This window comes from Homarus americanus, unplaced genomic scaffold, assembly GCF_018991925.1.
Source record: "Homarus americanus isolate GMGI-L3 unplaced genomic scaffold, GMGI_Hamer_2.0 scaffold367, whole genome shotgun sequence".
Lineage (NCBI taxonomy): Eukaryota > Metazoa > Arthropoda > Malacostraca > Decapoda > Nephropidae > Homarus > Homarus americanus.
This window is the reverse complement of record NW_024743709.1, coordinates 10,788,222-10,805,746: the sequence shown is the minus strand read 5'-3', so window position 1 is coordinate 10,805,746 and position 17,525 is coordinate 10,788,222.

Genomic DNA, 17,525 nt, shown 5'->3' with positions numbered 1-17,525 from the left:
TTACTCCTTCACTGTACACTTACTGCTGGCGTCTCAGACATGGCAATACCACACATATGATTAAAACCTATTATTTCATAACACTCTCGCTGTATACAAGCTTGATCAACCATAACGATCGTAATGCTTCAACCACTAAAAAAAAAAGTCTGGCAAAATATGTTATTATCTATGGATATTAACCTGATCATAGTTGTTACCCTCATCTGGTGTGATAAAACTATGTCAGGTAGGTGTAATGTCTCCATGATTATTTGATATTGTGATGTAAAGGATAACGAGAGAGGTGGAAGAGTGGCGGGGAGAGGTGTAGGTTTGGTGGGTAATAATCCAGAATATTAATGGAAGGTGAGTCGGCTGCTGTTTGCACATGACACTATACTTCAATGGTAACATAGTATAGTGGATGTTAATGGCGCATACAATGACTTTAGTGTCGCTCACCTTACGTATAACACACACACACACACACACACACACACACACACACACACACACACACACACACACACACACACACACACACACACACACACACACACACACACACACACACACACACACACACACACACACACACACACACACACACACACACACACACACACACACACACACACACACACACACACACACACACACACACACACACACACACACACACACACACACACACACACACACACACACACACACACACACACACACACACACACACACACACACACACACACACACACACACACACACACACACACACACACACACACACACACACACACACACACACACACACACACACACACACACACACACACACACACACACACACACACACACACACACACACACACACACACACACACACACACACACACACACACACACACACACACACACACACACACACACACACACACACACACACACACACACACACACACACACACACACACACACACACACACACACACACACACACACACACACACACACACACACACACACACACACACACACACACACACACACACACACACACACACACACACACACACACACACACACACACACACACACACACACACACACACACACACACACACCAGATTACAAATATCAGAAACAAAGCTCCTATTCGGTTTCCAAGGTATTTTCAGGTCAATATCTCGAGAGGGGAGGAGGAGGAGCGTTGCCAGCTATAGGGGACCGGGCCTCTCCACCACCACCCTGGCCTCGCTCCAGTCACTCCACATACGGGTCGGATATTTCTGCTCTCGACCCTGTCTCCGGGCTGCTCTGTGTTCAGCCAGCCATGATATATTCCAGGACAAGATCACCGGCTTGATGGCTCGTATCCAGGAAGACCCGAGTCTCTGCATAAGGTTAATAAATAATGATGAGGAAGGCGGGCAGGTAAGAGTTTTGGGTGGTGGTGGTGGTGGTGGTGGTAAGTTAGTTCGACGACTGAGTTATAACTTGGCGCTGCTGTGGTCTTGTTCTATAGGAGAAAATTACCCCCGAATATGACCTCATCTAGCAGGACATTAAGACCTTAAAAAGATTAAGAGTTGGTGACTTGTCGCTAATCATTATCTTATTTAACAGAGTGTGTGTGTGTGTGTGTGTGTGTGTGTGTGTGTTGCCCACCTCTCTCTCTCTCTGCCTGTCGGTTTAGTAGTCTGTCTGTTTATCTGCTGTCTCTCTGTCTATCTGCTGTCTGTGTCTGTCTATCTGCTGTCTCTCTGTTTGTCTATCTACTGTCTGTCAGTCTGTCTGTCTGTCTGTCTATCTGCTGTCTGTCTGTCTGCCTATCTGCTGTCTCTCTGTTTGTCTATCTACTGTCTGTCTGTCTGTCTGTCTGTCTGTCTATCTGCTGTCTGTCTGTCTGCCTATCTGCTGTCTCTCTGTTTGTCTATCTACTGTCTGTCTGTCAGTCTGTCTGTCTGTCTATCTGCTGTCTCTCTGTCTCTCTCTCTGTCTCTGCAACCGTTCACCACTTTCTCCCCATTCCTAAAAAAGAAAATCGCTTTTTCATACTGACACACGACCCTGGGCCACCTAACAGAGTTATCTTCTTACACACGCACACACAACACAACACCTACTCCTTTACCCTTTCTCCTACCCACGTACCTACTCCTCCCCCTACACTTACTCCTCTCCCGTCCTCCTACACCTCCTCCTCCTCCTCCTCTCCCTAAACCTACTTCTCTTCATACACTCACTCCTCCTCTTCTCCTCCTACCCATACCTACGTCTCCTCTCTCTACACCTCCTCTTCCTCCTCCTACTCCTCCTCCTCCTCTTCCCCCTACACCTACTCCTCCTCCCATCCACACTCAACACCTCCTCCCATTCACACCTACTCCTCTACTCCTTCTACCTACACCTACTCCCTTACACACACACACACAAGGTAACTGGTCCCTGACTGAACATTGATCACGTTTCCCCTCCTTTCTTTATCCTTGACATTTACCAACTTCAGAAACTCTCACTTCAACAGATCAACTTGTAAGAACAATCGGTAAAGTTCTCTATACCTGATGACCACACCAAGGTTATCTGATCATTAAATGGCTGGAAAGACATACGTGAACAAATAGAAATGATGGCGTCTTTCCACCCCCGTGACTACATCCAAAGTTATAGGCTCATTGGGAAGCATTGATCCAATACTTTTAAACAGCTCAGGGCTCTAGAGGGGGGAAGAAAGGAAAAGATCAATCAAGGACACAGTATTATTCCCTGTAAAGACCACTGCCAGCCGCTCAAGGTAGCAGGAGGAATATTACAACAGGTATCTACGGTAAGTCGGTTAAATTTAGTCTAGTAAGCAATAAAGTGAGTAATAGTTTTTTTTTTCTAATGTATACAGTAAGTCGTCAGCGTCGTCAGGTGTTTGATGGAGATGAGATGGTGAGTCTGGTGGTTGATGGAGATGGTGAGTCAGGTGGTTGATGGAAATGGTGAGTCAGGTGTTTGATGGAGATGGTGAGTCAGGTGGTTGATGGAGATGGTGAGTCAGGTGGTTGATGGAGATGGTGAGTCAGGTGGTTGATGGAGATGGTGAGTCTGGTGGTTGATGGAGATGGTGAGTCAGGTGGTTGATGGAGATGGTGAGTCAGGTGGTTGATGGAAATGGTGAGTCAGGTGTTTGATGGAGATGGTGAGTCAGGTGGTTGATGGAGATGGTGAGTCTGGTGGTTGATGGAGATGCAGGAGTCAGGTGGAAGGAGATGATGAGTCAGGTGGTTGATGGAGATGGTGAGTCAGATGTTTGATGGAGATGGTGGAGTCAGGTGTTTGATGGAGATGGTGAGTCAGGGTGGTTGAGGGAGATGGTGAGTCAGGTGGTTGAGGGAGATGAGGAGTCAGGTGGTTGATGGAGATGGTGAGTCAGGTGTTTGATGGAGATGATAAGTCAGGTGGTTGATGGAGATGATGAGTCAGGTGTTTGATGGAGATGGTGAGTCAGGTGGTTGAGGGAGATGATGAGTCAGGTGGTTGAGGGAGATGGTGAGTCAGGTGGTTGATGGAGATGGTGAGTCAGGTGGTTGATGGAGATGATGAGATAGATGGAAGAAGGAAGCAAGTTCAGGGTCCAGTGGGAGGCGGGGAACACCTGGCCGGGCCATGGAACGAGGATATCATCTTCAGTGTGTCCCATCTCCGTCTTAGCAATATCAAACACTCACATATTCATAGCCTGAGCTTCCGCTGAACCTCCGTTCCTCTCATGTGTAGTGGCTGGCAAAAGAAAGTAGCGAGCTTGTCAGTCTGGCCCGAATTCTTGTGTAGGAATTGAGAGAGAGAGAGAGAGAGAGAGAGAGAGAGAGAGAGAGAGAGAGAGAGAGATCATGTTATATCAAATGTTTTTATTCTAAGGTTGGCAGCAGATGGACGTCAGGGTTACAGCGCCCGCAGGAAGCATCATACGTGGAGAACATGAGCATGTTATTTCCAGAGGGAAGACCAGTCCAAACACAACCCATTTACTCCGAATAATCTAACATTTGCGTATTTCTGGACACTTGCAGAGACTCACTTTCATCATACAAGACGAGAACAACACAGGGAGGTGTACTATTACGGGCACGGAGGGATCCTCACTTAAGAAACACATTACCCCGAGCACACTACCTTGTATAGTGTAAACAAATGATGATTATGGTAGTCTAGGAATTAACGAGAGAAGAATATAAATGTATTTTCTTTTATACAGATGCTCAAGCAGGCAGTGTTACCGGGACTGCTCACAACCACCCTCGCTTTCCCAATGGCACAGTAAGGTACCAATTTACAGCTGGGTGGGCTAGCAATGCCCTGGGATAGAACCAGCGACCCTTGAGAAAGGATGAGAGCGTTGTATACAGTATACTCGGCCTCCGCAGTAACTACTCCCTAGTGACTTAGTCTGTACTCACCCCTGAAGATGTGAATTACACGTAAGCGCTTAGGAACTTTGTGTTTTCTTTTTTACTATGAGGTTATATATATATATATATATATATATATATATATATATATATATATATATATATATATATATATATATATATATAAACGACCAATATTCAGGAGATACACTGGTACATTAGGTTAGGCGAATGGGGTCTCAGGAGGGTGACTGGACAGCAAACTATGATGCACAACACAGCGACACAGGGCAGCATGGTGCAGGACGGGGCACTAGGAGCCAGTCTAGTTAATTCAGCCACAAGTTATGAAGTAGTAAAGTGTGGCTGGTTGTCAGTGCGTGGCAACACAAAAAGAACCGAAATTGTGCAAAATCTGACCTCCTCCCTCAGCGGCTGTGGTCGTGGTCGTCAGTTATGGACGGGTAACGAGTTCTGGGGTTTTTGTTGTGTCGCGACCTTGACGTGCCTGTAGCGGGAATTAGCGGTAGTGTTCAGTGCTATTAGCAAGTAAACCATACACTACATAAATACTTTACCAGTAGATCATGCATTATACTTTATATAGGTTAATAATTATACCATACACAATATTTTCCATACTTTGAGAGTTTACCATTGTATCATTCACTATTTTTCAAAATACTTTAGAGTATAACCAGAATATCATACACCATTAATTTAACACTTTGCTATGTAGGTTTGTTGTGTTTTTCCCTCAGTAAGACGCCTCGCTCTACCTGCCACAGTTAATTAATGAGCGAGCCATTAACCCACAGGAAGCCTCCACCATGGTGTAATCACACATCAGGTGAGACCAGGTGGGCTTCACCCTGGTAATTAATCTGTGAATTTGTGAACTAGCCTGATTGTAGGACAGGTCGTTAGGTGTATGGTTATTAGACCATTATTATGATGTAATAAACCGACATCGACTACTCAATGGGTTTTAGACCATTGAACGTTAGGACGATAGTTCAGTGCTGAAACTACTACTCCAACGCATCCATAATATATTCCTGTCATTAATATACCAATATATACTGTATATCAGACGCTGCGGGAGAGAACAAGACTAGCGACAGGCAACTAGAAATGTGTTTGTTACATCATAACACTCACTTCAAATCAGGTAAACTTTAAAAAACAAATTAAGCTTGTCTCCTCGCCCGGAGCCTAATATAACATATTATGGTTAACAAATAACAGTTTTATGGTAAATTAAGTATGAAATATTGGTCACAAAACAAGACGTTATCAGCTTATATGTGATACAGTGCACCCCACTAACATGTGGTATATTTTATACTTTATTAGTAACTGTTCTATTATCATCATCACCGGGGCACTGCGCTGTTTGCACGGCTGTATATTACATGTAATTATTCACGTTATTAAAGCGCTGACATGTTGGATTATTTTGTGTGCATAAGTATTAAAAATTAATCACAATTATTAGTTTGAAATTTGCTTATAACGTCATTTACCTATCTGGTTAATTTCCGCAATCAACACAAACGAGTATAGTATTATATATATATATATATATATATATATATATATATATATATATATATATATATATATATATATATATATATATATATATATATATATATATATATATATATATATATATATATATATATCCAGTGGGTATTGTTACCTTACAGCCTAGAAACACAATGACCTCACAATAAACATCGTATACAACAACTTCACATTAATATTAGTGACACATTAGTGAAGCTCCTTAGCGGCAGACAACACGACCTCTGGTAATAAGAGTGTACAGTAACTCTTATATCAACTACAACCAATGTATCTGCCATCATGTGGGTGATTCTTACAGTGCGGATATAAGTGTGGTGATGGGTACTGCGTCAGGGAATGTATTATAATCTGCATCATGGGAGTATTTCAAGACCAAGTTAAATGAGCAGTACTCAGCGGGTCACGTTCCCTACTACCACCTACACAGACTCGCTGCTCATGGAGATTACACAGCTATCAAATCTCAGTTTCTCCTCTGATTAAAGTTTCTCTGGCGTGCCTTAACACACCGCTGGTCTCTTTACGTGTACCAGATACAAATGAAGTCTGTACAGTAATTAACAAGAATATACGATGTTTATGGACTGAAAGATGGATGAATAGCAGTCACATGATTTTAATTTCTGTTGTATCAGTGTTGGGAAAAAACATTTTGACTGAGAAGTATAGCCGATTTTACCCCGACTTATCTTGATATATAAATTTATCCATTGATTTTTCTTCTTTTCTGAAATAAACTACACTTCACTCGAAGCACTACACTTCACCCGAGACACTACACTTCACCCGAGACACTACACTTCACTCGAGACACTACACTTCACTCGAGACACTACACTTCACCCGAGACACTACACTTCACCCGAGACACTACACTTCACCCGAGACACTACACTTCACCCGAGGCACTACACTTCACCAAGACACTACACTTCACCAGATTTTCCCACAGTTCACCCGAGGCACTGCACTTCACCCGAGGTACTACACTTCACTCGAGGCACTACACTTCACTCGAGGCACTACACTTCACCCGATACACTACACTTCACTCGGGGCATTACACTTCACCCGAGGTACTACACTTCACCCGAGGCACTACACTTCACCCGAGACACTACACTTCACCCGAAACACTACACTTCACCCAAGGCACTACACTTCGCCCGAGGCACTACACTTCACTCGGGGCACTACACGTCACCCGAGGCACTACACTTCACTCTAGGCAATACACCACACGCTTCTTCAAATACGGCATAATTAAATTGCACTCGAGGGAGGTGTCTACTCACCTTAGGTCAGCTTCTTCTCAAAGCTTTCACCCTTGACCCACGACCTTCTGAACCTAAATACTGTATATAACGGTTATGTTATATAACCGTACGCACAGAAGGCAAGTAATAACCTACTCACACAAATCCTTTAATACATGTATGGGATCACCTGAGGATTAACACCCAGCTTTTTTCGCCTTTACATTAACCACCACTCTAACCTAATGCTATCTAAAGTTAACGTAACCTAATTTAACTTATGCTAACCTAAGCCCCTCAGGTAACGTTAAGGTCTTTAATCATCAGGTATAATAAGCTGGGGGCTAGTCTTCAGATAGTTCAATATATAAGTAGAGTAATTAAGTAAAATATGAAGGTCATTATGAAATTCTAATTACCTAGTTATCACTTAAAACTTGTCTTCTCTCACTCCCCTAAATACGACAACTGTAAAAACCTAATTATAATGTAAGGTATAAATCTATGTTAAATTAATTGTACTGTCCAAAATAAATATGCAGAAAAGAGATAACGTCTCTCCCGGTGATCCTGGAAAAGAGATAAACATTCTCTGGCGGCTCTGGGACGGATAAAAACATTCTCTGGCGGTGTAAGAACAGCCTAGAAACTTTTACCTCAGGAATACTGATGTAGAAAACAATGCAAAACTCAAGACCGTTATGTCAAGATGCAGGTGGAGCGAGAGAGCCAGCGAAGGTCCCTGGAGTTTGCGAGAGCTCAACTGTGAGGTTGGCAGGTCATGCAGCTTTCTAACCTACCCCAACCTAACCCATTAGCTTTGGGGCCCAATTTGAACTGTAGCCCCGATTATGATTGGCACCTCTCATAAATGGTGACCCATTCGAACTGGACCTCAAATCCCAATAATTAGGTAAAGTTAGATTGAAACCTATTTGGACTTGGGGTTCATCAGTGCGAGACGTGCATGATCCTTCTTTCCTCAACACCCTGTCTCATAAACCTGACACAGACTCTTAACTCCACCTGACGAGGCTCTAGCTAATTACCCCCCTGTTGCGCCATACCAGAGCAATACGCTCGTCTTATACACCCTAGTCCACGTTTCTTACACACTTAAAAGCGGATCCAATTCTAACTTTTCCCCGATAAAGAGACACTCCATTATCTCTCCGTCATTCTCCTGCAGTCTCTTGCTTCCTTCAACTTTCCTTTGTTTATATTGTTTATTTTTAGTGTTTTTTCGTGTTTTTTTTTAATATATAAATTATCTTATGTGCTGTTGCTCTCTTCCTTCTTGCCTGCTGTTTCTTCCTCGAGTGTCTGCTGTCCTCTGTTTGTTTTTCCCTTACCTCTGTCACTCCTTCCTCCATCATCCCCTCCATCTCCTTCCAGTACTACCCCCCTCCATCAACCCCAGCACCTCCACCAGCCCAGTTTCCTCCTTCCATCACTCCATCCCACCTCCCTCCATCACACCCCACTCCACCTCCCTTCAATACCTCTACCATCACCCCACCTCCCTCCCGAACACTCCCCCACCCTCCACCTCCCTAAGGGGTCGTGCGCGACGGTGTTCCCTGTGGTTTAGGACGATGTTTTAGATCCGGGTCATAAATATTATGTTAAGAGAGGCGGGGCAAACTGAGGCCACTGGGTCCCTTGCTCCTCAGCCAAGTTCAAAGTGGAGCGGCCGATTTGTCAACGAGAATCCCCGGATCTAAGGAATATCCATCTCGGTTTTAGGGAATATCCTTGTTGGATTGGGGGAAATATCCCCCATGGACCTGGGGAATATGGTTAGTTGTTCTTGGGAATGTCATTCATGAATCTTGGGAGAGCTACCGTGAATTTGGGGACTATATTTCGTGAATTTGGGAGAATATCTTTAGATATTTTAATATCCATCGTGAATTTAAGAAATATCTATCGTATACTTAGGGATATTCATAAAAAAATCTAGGGAATGTTCATAAGAACATAAGAAAATAAGGAGTCAGCAATAGGCCGGTTGGCCTGTGCATGGCAGCTCCTGTCGAGAGTTACAACCACTCTTTATCGTCCATGAATCTATCTAGCCTCCTTTTAAAAGTTTCCAGCTTTCCAGCACTTACTACAAAGTTGCTAAGGTTGTTCCACTCGTCTACCACCCTATTTGTGAATCAGTTTCTTCCTATCTCCCTCCTAAACCTAAACTTATCCAGCTTAAATCCGTTGCTACGAGTCCTAGAGCTCCTCGGATATTATAAGAACTTTATCTATATCACGTTTATTGATTCCTTTCACCCACTTAAATACTTCTATCATATCTCCCCGCACTCTTCGTCTTTCTAGGGAATCCAAGTTTAGTTTCTTTAATCTATCTTGATATGGAAGGTTTCTAAGTCTAGGAATAATTTTCGTCATTCTTCGCTGCACCAACTCCAGTGAATTGATATCTATTCTATAATAAGGGCACCAGAACTAAACAGCATAATCGAGGTGCGGCCTGACTAGCGCAAGATATAATTGCAATATGACCTCTGCACTCTTATTACTTACACTTGTAGATATAAAACCTAATACTCTGTTTGCCTTACTTCGAACATTAACGCACTGTTTTCTAGGCCGTAGGTCCGTGCTTACAAGTACCCCTAAGTCTCTTTCTCAAGTCGACTTCTCTAGGTTGATGTTGGTAAGGCTGTATACATTGACAGTATTTGTTCTTCCAATATTAAGTACGCTGCACTCGCTGGTGTTGAATTTTATTTGCCATTTTTCAGACCACCCCTGCAGTTTATTTAGATCCTCCTGTAATGCATTTGCATCCTGCCCTGAATTAATCTGCCGCCCTATTTTGGTGTCATCCGCAAACTTGCTTATGTCACTGCTGATCCCAGTATCCAGATCGTTTATGTAGATTATGAACAAGATTGGTCCCAGTACTGACCCCTGGGAAACCCCACTAGTTACGCAGCCCCACTCCGATTTAACACCAACTATGCTGACCCTCTGTGCTATATCGGTGAGCCATGATTTTATCCAATTTAAAATTTCCCCTCGATACCATGAACCTAACTTTTCTCAGAAGCCTCTGATGCAGTATTGTCAAATGCTTTGCTAAAGTCTAAGTAAATAACATCGTAATTTTCGTCATTATCTACTACCTCATAGCCTTCCCTAAAAAAACGTCAGCAGATTTGTTAAGACAAGATTTTCCCTTTGTAAACCCTTGTTGAGATTCGTAGGTTTATTTGTTTTTCTCTAAATGCGCTCGGATGCTGTTTGCTATAATTGATTCAAGAAATTTCCCCACCTCTGACATCAAACTAATCGGCCGGCAATTTGACGCTGATGCTGTCTCCCTTTTTGAATATGGGTACTACATTTGCCTGTTTCCACAAGTCTGGCAAAACTCCTGTGTTTAATGATTTTGTAAATAGATTTACGAGGGGTCCGTTAATCTGTTCCTTCCACACTTTCAAAACTCGAGGGAAAATTTCATCCGGCCCTGGGGATTTTGTCTTCTTTAATTTATTTGTCTTCTTAAGAACATCCTCTTTTCTGATAGTGATATCCTTTAGTTTCTCTTCTTCATTTCCCTAAAATATCAGTTCCACCTCTGGCGTTTTCACTTTATGGGCCCCACTTCGTCCTTGACTTTCGTCCTACAGTATATTCCTGGAAAAATCCCTTAATATTCGCCTTGAATTCTCTTGCTAACCTGATTTTGTAGTCCCTCTTTGCCTTCCTTACATTTTTCTTAATATTCCTAGAATGTTCATTATACCTATCTCTGAGATGCTCCTCCCCTCCCTTTAATTTCTTATAAATTCCTTTATTCCTATGTCATGTTTAAGTTTTTTGGTCATCCACCTTGGCTCATTCTTATTTGACCTAATTTTTCTGCATGGTATATTTTGTTCCTGTACTTTACGTAATATACTAGTGAATTTAGTATAGTCATGATAAATTTTTGTGTCGCCAGTGACCTCACCTAGGTACCTCCTTAACCCCTCATAATCCGCCGATCGAAAGTCTGGGACTCTGACTATACTGTCATTATTTTTCGCTTCCCAATTTAGGGTAAACCCGATTTCTCTGTGATCACTGTTCCCTAGTTCTTCCCCTATTGTAATACCTCTGATAATATTTTCTTTATTTGTTAATACTAGGTCTAATATATTGTCACCTCTAGTAGGTTCTGTAATTCGTTGTTTTAAAAAATTGTCCTGTACAGCGTCTAGGAAGTCTTCAGAATCATAGTCACCTACAATGTTGTCCCAGTCAATATTTCTGAAGTTGAAATCCCGCATAATGCATAGGTTGTTGTATCTTGCTGCCCTACTCATTTCCTGCCATATGGGCTGAGCTGCTTCTTTCATGTTAGATCTGAACAAACTCTAACGCCTGTAGTTAAGTATAATATATTTCACTGTACCAGTTACATATTACAGAAAATTTCTCAATTGGTCCATCGTTTTATATCAGAGGATTCTAAAACGAGCCGCGTTCCTTCTCTACCAGGCGATGACACAATTAACAGACAAATTAAACACATTAAAAAATACCCACAATTATGGCCATTTAGAATAAACCTTAGTCAATGACCATTATGAACCGACTAAATGGGCCTTCAGAACTATATGTATAATCTCACAAATAAATGATTTCACTAGTTTCACTATTTCCATACCTTCAATCAGAAAGTGGTATCTGGCAACAAACAATTTCACTCTATTTTCGCATTTATTTTTATTCCGAGGTGGAACACACTTTGTGATCGAGTAACAGCAAAAAATAATGCATTATAAAATAGTTTTCATAAGACTATTGTAAGACAAAATCATGTAGTTCGAATTTTAGTAAATTTTAAAACGAAATAATATGGCATACAGGTATTAGATTATCGCTCAGTGACACCCAGGAATAATTTACGGATTTAAAATCGGACGTCAAAATGAATAGGTAATCATTAATTTTGTTAAGCTGAAATGAATATCGAATAAAAAATATTAATTGAAATAATATTAATACTCATCACGCTTATGTCATCTATTTACTAAATATATAAACAAATATTTTTCACATTCACCGCCTCGACGGACGATGACATGAGGCGGGAAAACATTCACAAAACAAAGCTTTGAGCTTTAGACAGATTAAATGCATGAATAAACCTTTATTGTCATGGCTTCCCCTTGTATTCATAAGAAAATTAATTGCCATTTATGCTCTGAAGATATTGTATTTTTTTAGCACCAAGGAATAAAATATAAAACATTACAGGTTTCTTTCATGTCTATTCGTTAAGCTTATTCAATGAATAATTATTCTAAAACAACAAACGCTAATATTTTTTTCCTAAAAGTAAACCACTTCTAAACGAGGAAATGAGCCACGTGTACAATATTCTACCCCCTAGAAGTCAGCGTTTTGGTTTGTGTTGCTGTGTCATCTCATGGCTGGCTGTACCTTTTTAAGCATTAACTTCGTGTTTGAACCATGGGATTGGGATATAGATCTTTACTTTTACCTGAAATTAAATGAGGGAATGCCAAAAAAGGGTTAGACAGTGAAAAATTAATACATACATACATACATGCAACCAGTCTAGTATAGCTTAGTCTGTAACCAGTATAGTAACCATGAGTATTATACACTATGGATGAATAAGTTTTCATTACGCATTTTGCATTGACCCGTAGGGTTCAAAGATGCTTCTCATTGCAAGCATGTGGTGAGCGTTTAGCAAGCATTTATTTAGCTTGGTCAAACGCAGCTGCTTTAGTCACGTACACCGGTCTGGCGACAGTGTGCAGCTCAACATGGTGATATCACCTTTGAAGCTCATTACTTATTTAATTAATGACTCTTACCTGATGACTAGATGCATTGCTTAACACTTGTAAACTCACAAGTATTTGATGTCAATTATTAGTTAGCTTAGTTAGATATTTGCAACGTCAATTAAGGATGATTCATGGCTCAACGAGATCATTTTCCAGCCAGCTATTTCTGCAACGCTGCTGACGTGAAATCAGGTGATTATACCAAGGAATTGACTCATGCTGACCCTTCCTTCAGGTAGAAGCTTGAAACCCATGCATCAGCCTTCATGGCGTCACTTTGAGTTAGCCCCAGGGTATGACAGTCCCAGGGAGCCAGTCAGTCTTTAGCTGGACACCACCCTGTTCTGATCTACCACTGAGCAGTTTGAAGGAGAGACCACTTCAGTTCTAGCAGTCCTAACTTTGAGTCTACCTCAGTCCTAGAATCTCTAACAGTGCTCTCACCTCAGTACTAGATCAAGTGGCCAACTTCTGTATATATATATATATATATATATATATATATATATATATATATATATATATATATATATATATATATATATATATATATATATATATATATATATATATATCAGTGACATAATTTCTTACGGTTTTTGTACAGGCCTTATTAAGTGTATAAATAAGATTATATATTAAATTATTAACTCATACGGTTTTGTCCGAAGATTAAATATAACTCGTAAAACATCATGAGAGCCCTCTACCACAAGGCAGGGCGTACCAAAAGTTTAGCCCTTCGGCATATGTTTTCACCAAATTTTACGACGCGACTTTTGTCTACACACAATCCAAAAAGTATCTTTACGGATGTCCCATGAATTTCAATATGAACTCTGCGACTCCTGTTATTTAGGTAAGGTTGTGAAAATCTTCCGTCCATTGTGTCATATTGTCTAACACCAAATTGTAAAGAACCTTTTTTTTATTGTGTATTACCCTATATACAGTAATATGCTTTAAGTCGTTTCTTTGTCAGTTGTATCCGTTAGCATCCAGCTTGTAACCCCTTCAGTACTGTCACAACCCCGACTATAAGGTCATCGCACTCAAAGGATATACAGTAGTATTCACAGGGTTAAGTCATCGTACTTAATGGGGTTAAATCATCAAACTCAAGGAGGTAAAGTCATCGTACTCAAGGGAGTTACGTCATCTAACCATACCGAAGTCTTCCCCACTATTCGTACCATGCTTCCTTCATTGTCCTGTTCACTGGGAGTACTTCATTCATCCTTCAGTACAGTATCTATGCTGGTGTTGTGTCCTTCATCCTGGCTACTGTAGTCTACATCAGCGTCCTACAGCAGCCAGTAAGTGTGGTTCTGCAGCCATATGACCGTCCATGTTGTGTGAACTATACTGACCAGCTCCAATTATACATAAGAACATAAGAAAATAAGGAGTCTGCAATAGGCCTGTGCATGGCAGCTCCTGTCGAGAGTTACTACCACTCTCTATCATCCATGAATCTATCCAGCCTCCCTTTGAAACTTTCCAGCGTTCCAGCACTTACTACAAAGTTGCTAAGCTTGTTCCACTCGTCCATCACCCTATTTGTAAACCAGTTCTTTCCTATCTCCCTCCTAAACCTAAATTAATCCAACTTGAATCCGTTGTTCCGAGTCCTATCCTGCTCGGATATTATAAGAACTTTATCTATACCATCTTTATTGATTCCTTTCACCCACTTAAATACTTCTATCATATCTGCCCGCACTCTTCGTCTTTCTAGGGAATGCAAGTTTAGTTTCTTTAACCTATCCTGATATGGAAGGTTTCCAAGTCCCGGAATAATTTTCGTCATTCTTCGCTGCACTGACTCTAGTGAATTGATATCCATTCTATAATAAGGGCACCAGAACTGAACCGCATAATGGAGGTGCGGCCTGACTAGCGCAAGATATAATTTCAATATGACCTCCGCACTCTTATTACTTACACTTGTAGATATAAAACCCAATACTCTGTTTGCCTTATTTCGAACATTAACGCACTGTTTTCTAGGCCGTAGGTCCGGGCTTACAAGTATCCCTTGGTCTCTTTCACAAGTCGACTTCTCTAGGTTGATGTTGTTAAGGCTGTATACATTGACAGTATTTGTTCTTCCAATATTAAGTAGGTTATTCTCATTAACATAAGCAATGAATATTTTTTTTGTAGGAATTTTTATCTATCTATCTATCTATCTATCTGTCTGAGTTTTCATCGATCTTCATAGTTGTAGATCTATCTATATAGACTGTATCTATTTATTAATTTATCTATAGTCACCTGCATGTTTGTATGTGTGTCTAGCTCTTCTTCCTCACAGGTCATCTCGCCCCGCCTCCTCGTGCAGTGTTCCCCACAACATATTTACTCCCAATTACAAGACCAAGTTTCTCCCCACTACTTTTTACATATAATAAAACAGATTTATTCACTGTAATCACGGATAATATCCTTGTAGTTGGCGATAACAGTGCGCACCAACACGCCAGATCCTTTACCCTTCCTACAGTGACATACTGCTGCTGTAATATCCTTCAAAACTATATTTCCGGGGTATATTACTCAAACACAAAGGAGATTTATGTTTTGGAAAAGTATTGCAAAATCGACCATGTACATATACTCTAATTTTCATGTTCAGCAATACGTGTGTGTGTATATCTATATATATATATATATATATATATATATATATATATATATATATATATATATATATATATATATATATATATATATATATATATATATATATATATATATATATATATATATATATATATATATATATATTTTATATATTTTAATAGTGTTGAGTTTTATGAGAACAGCGCCAACAATGGTCTTTTTCGGAGGTTATGTCCACCAGAATGTCTCGAGGCGAACAATAGCAGCTCTCTTGTCAATATAATAATGATTTGTTTGGGCGGAATATTTTTTTTTCCTTTTTTTACGGGATGTGACAACTTGGTGTTTGAGAGGTGAGCCACGAATACCACAACAACTACTCACACTCGGACGTCTTCGATGACAAGTAATTGTCTCAAGAGATAAATCATGTAGATGGACACAGGAATATATCCTTAATATTATTCAAATGAATATTCAACAAAGTATTATAACGAGAGCACTACTGGACCTGCCTCACTCACGTACGTGTGTAAGTCCTCAAGTTCACACAGCGGCCTAGCAGGTTTTACTCCTGGGCCCTGCGGGGTGAACAATATTACTTAAATTCACAACTGTATCTTCCATAAGTATGAGTTCTGCCAAGTTTGGTGGAAAGTGGTCAAGTGGTTATTAGGAAGTCGTGAGACACAGTACGGATGGCGGTCTCGGCCCCACGATATGAAAGTTTTTTCTTTAGATTATTAATACAGTACTTTAGTCGCATTTTTTTGAGGAGAACGAAATTTCATTTTGCACTGCGAAAAGAGGTCGTATAACTTAAAATACTGCCAAAAGTAAAGAATGATTTTGAAGTAACATAGGAAGCAATACTAATAACTGTATCGTAAAGTGGTGAAAACTCAGTAGCAAAAACAGGAAAAACTCCGCGTGGCGCGACATTGAGACTGAATATTGGAACGTCAATAAATACTTATAACATTAGTGAGTGAGGATCTAATATTAAAAGAAATTCCTCTTTTAATAATCGACACGAACGATAGAGGATTCATCTTAGGGGGTGTGTTTGGGTGTGTTTCCGCATTGTACAGGAAGAAGCATGAGGGCTAAGACGTTCACAGTTGACTAGAATATTCCCCTTAGTGATGATCATGTCAAGCTCGAATGTGAAGGTCACTGAGCTATAAAATTATCTGAATGGTCTCTCTAGGATCCTCGGCACCGACACTAAAGCCAATGTCACTCTTGTCCAGTCGGTATACTGTATTGTACAACATTAGTTTAATACTTCTAGACTTTTTGAAGTAATATGCTACAAGGTGTTTCGGAAATACGTTTCCTAATTCGGGGGTGTGTTCCTGAGACATACATAAGGATAAATGACATAACCATAGTGTCAATACCCCACAGTGTCGGAATTATACCACAAAATTGGGTAAGACAGGACTGCTACAAGTTTATGGGTCGGCATTATTGGTGACCATCTTATTGACCCATATCTGCTACTCCAGCGACTGACAGGTGAAACATACACACAGTTTCTTGAGGACACTGCCAGTAATGTTTGAGGATGTGCCCATCAGGATACGTCAACAACTGTGGTACATGCATGATGGTGCCTTAGCTCATTTTGCTCGAGTAACAACGGAATTCCTAAATGTTGGGTATCCTGGTCACCTCGATCACATGACCTAAATCCCCTTGACTTCTACTAGTAGGGTCACGTTAAAAGCAAATTATACGCTATAGAGGTTCCGACTCGTTAGGAATTGTGGCGCCGAGTGCAAGGCAGTGCCACAAGCGTTCACAACACCCCTGGAGTCCTCGAACGTATACGA